A 3,244-nucleotide genomic window follows, 5' to 3' on the forward strand; every position below is an offset into this window, starting at 1 on the left:
GTTGCAAAATAAAACAAGAAAAGAACTGATCAATTTTTTTATTCTTTGTCCTGTTGCCTTTATCCCCATTATTTTAAGATGACCTCGTTTAACGCTGTTTCGTTTAGCGCTGAAACTTATTGGAACGTATCCCCCGCGTTAAGCGGGGTCTCGCTGTACTGCGTAAAATGTCTGGCACTGAAAGGGTTAATTCACTCGATACACGCGTAGAACAAAGTTTACTCGAAACATCCATGTCTTTCGAAGCTCAATCGTCAAGGCTCATCGCCTCGTAGGCTTTTCCGTTTCTTTCGTTGTCGTGGGTATTGTTTCTTAGGACAGTGACCACGCGTCGTCGTCGTTTTTATTTTATTTGACGTTAAAACGGGATAGGTATCCAGGCTCGGTCGCGCGCGAAACCGAAAATGGCACGTGGATTATTTTCGGTACAACGATCGGTTGCGTCGCGTCGCGTCGCGTCGACGACATTATTCCACGAAGACTTCGCGTCGTCGTTCTTGCGCACGGCCCATTTTGGAAATAAAACACGCCATTTCCTCCGTTTAGCGGTCCCTCGCTATGGAGTTGACGTGTTCGAAACAACCCCAAACACCTGTCATTCCATCTTTTTTATTCATTGCTCGAGCTGTGTTCTTCGTTGACGGATAAAGCCGAATTAAGATGAAGACTACGCGGAGCGGTTAGGTTTATCGTATGACGCTTAAATGGAAGAGTGATACAGTATCGGATGTACACGCGTAGGTTAAAGGTCTATTTACACATATCCGTAATGGGTCAGTTCCGCATCCGTATCGTATCAGTAACTTCACGGAACGGTGGCGGACGTGTGTGAACATGTCCATTAAAAAACAACACAAGAGTATTTAAAATCACTGGCACTGATGGAACATTACGGAATTGAACGGATACGGAACTGACACATTACGGATATGTGTAAATACACCTTATGTGTAATAGACCTTCCGTTCGGTTCAGTTACATAATCTTCCATCGGTGCCAGTGATTTTAAATATTCTTCTGTTGTTTGTGAATGAGCATGTTCACACACGTCTGACACCGCTCCGTGATGTTATTGATACGGTACGGATACGGAACTGATACGTTACGGATATGTCTAAATAGACCTTAAGGGGTAACGCCACTCTAGAGGCTGAAAAAAAGGTCTAACTTTGATCATGAATTTTGAGAGTATCACAAAAAGAATAGGATTTCTTTTTACAGGGTTTATTTAAGACATATTGAAATATAAACAAAAATTGTTGTTTTCTAATTTTAGTACAAAATGACAGCGACAAAGCGAGTCTTCAAAATTGACTTTTTTTTAAATGACTTCACGGGAGGACAGTTTGCTCGTTGTGTATAACATTTGGAACAAAAAAACAACAAATTTTATAATATATATAATGTTGTCTATAGACGTACGTAGCGGTTTTTTGATTCAATATACACTTTCGTTTGTATTAACAATTTACTATTTATTTTTTGACCAAAAAATGGGTTAGTGCGCTATTTCTACAATATTTGATTTAAATAAAAAAAACCGCTACATACTTCTATAGACAACATTATATATATTATAAAATTTGTTGTTTTTTTGTTCCAAATGTTATACACAACGAGCAAACTGTCCTCCCGTGAAGTTATTTAAAAAAAAGTCAATTTTGAAGACTCGCATTATCGCTGTCATTTTGTACTAAAATTAGAAAACAACAATTTTTGTTTATACTTCAATATGTCTTAAATAAACCCTGAAAAAGAGATCATATACATTTTGCGATACTCTCAAAATTAATTATTAATAATAATAATGATCAAAGTTAGGCCTTGCTTTCAGCCTCTGGAGGGGTGTTACCCCTTAACGTGTCGTCGAATCGAAGGAGTTTTCGGTAAAACTTGTGCTCGTACCGGTTACGAGGCCTCCGTCCAAACCGTCGAATTGCGCAACCGCCAAGGCCACATGCATCTCTCGTAATTCGCAATTTGCGGGACTCGTGCCGCGTGGACACTCTGTTTCGCGTTAAAATTAGACAACGAGTTTCTATATAATAGTTGACACGAGAGTTGAAACGAGAAGGGGCAAAGCTCGAATCTCCAAGCCCGACGCTACACGTATTTTTAGAGGGTTGGCTTGGCACTAACGGAAGCAACAGCTGACCATTTTACCGAGACGATGCGCCGCGACGCGACGCCGAGCTTTTCGAGTGTTAAAGGAAGAAGTGGATCTACCATAAAACGTAGTTTCAGCTTTCGTCCACTCGTCGCGTCGGCGTCAACTCGACGGATATCCTCGAGAGCTTTTCTATTTCTGGATATTTTTCATTTAACCAAAGACGCGAGAGCGAGCAGAGTGTAAAAAGTTGCTCGCGCGTTCCATTTACAATTAAATACATTTTAATAGAACGATACGATTTTAATAGAGATACTCGAGACGAGTACGCGCATTTACGCGTTTACGGGGAGAAAAGAACGTTGTTCGTAAAGTTGCGGATTTGGTGGCTCTCTTAAGCCTTATCCTGATCGTTCCGTGTGAGGCTCTACGCGTATAGCCGTCGTACTATACGTGGAAGGAGAGAACTTCGCGAGAAAAAATCATTTGGAATTGGTAGGGCTAGATAAGAGATACTCGTTTACCCGGCTGATCTTCATCCTTTTCTTCGTCTACTCTTTTTAATCTCATTTCCGAGCAGGATTACACGAAGCGGAGAGATGCATCGCACGGAGAGACGCCAATGAAATCGTATTGCTTTTTTTTTGTCTTTTCTTCTGCTTTTCGTTTACCTTAATTCCTTCTCGACTACCTTTTACTTGTTACGTCTCGAAGCAAACTGTCCGACATCGACACCGACGCCGATAAATTCCCTTCTCGCTTTCCACATTGTTCTTTGATCACGTTAAATCACAAATTAATGGAAGCTCTCTTTATCTCTCGATTTTCCTCATCGCGATACCTGACATTTTACTTGCACGTAAATAGAAAAGATATTTCCTTAGAAAACATCTCATTGTTTATCGACACGCGAATGCGTTACCGCAAGTTTCACAACCATCTTCGTTCCTTGTCGATCTTTTACCGCTCGAAAAATAATATTTGGTTGTTGCTAATGCTAATGTTATCGTACGAGTGTTTATCGGACCACGCAGAGCAGATTATCGTTCGTAAGCAGCTTGTCGTGCGTGGTTCGATAAATGTTCATCCAAATAATAATAATAATAATAATAATAATAATAATAATAATAATAATAA

The 3,244-nt window shown here is 40.1% G+C and overlaps 2 protein-coding genes across 5 annotated transcripts in view; one reads left to right on the forward strand and one right to left on the reverse strand.

Moving 5' to 3' along the window:
- Positions 1-3,244, reverse strand: part of LOC128880802 (FMRFamide receptor-like) — a 41,913-nt gene that overhangs the window by 22,538 nt on the left and 16,131 nt on the right. Inside the window, exon 1 of one of the 4 annotated variants that reach the window (XM_054131261.1) lies at positions 1,906-1,961. The exons of the other annotated variants lie outside the window; for them this stretch is intronic. The gene's annotated coding sequence lies outside the window, so the exon portion shown is untranslated. Of the gene's footprint in view, positions 1-1,905; positions 1,962-3,244 lie in introns of those variants that run through there. 4 annotated transcript variants of the gene reach the window in all.
- The window catches only part of LOC128880801 (uncharacterized), a 51,452-nt gene that overhangs the window by 7,523 nt on the left and 40,685 nt on the right, over positions 1-3,244 (forward strand). The gene's annotated exons all lie outside the window — the stretch shown is intronic.

The sequence above is a fragment of the Hylaeus volcanicus genome, chromosome 8 (assembly GCF_026283585.1).
Source record: "Hylaeus volcanicus isolate JK05 chromosome 8, UHH_iyHylVolc1.0_haploid, whole genome shotgun sequence".
NCBI classification, from domain to species: Eukaryota; Metazoa; Arthropoda; class Insecta; order Hymenoptera; family Colletidae; genus Hylaeus; species Hylaeus volcanicus.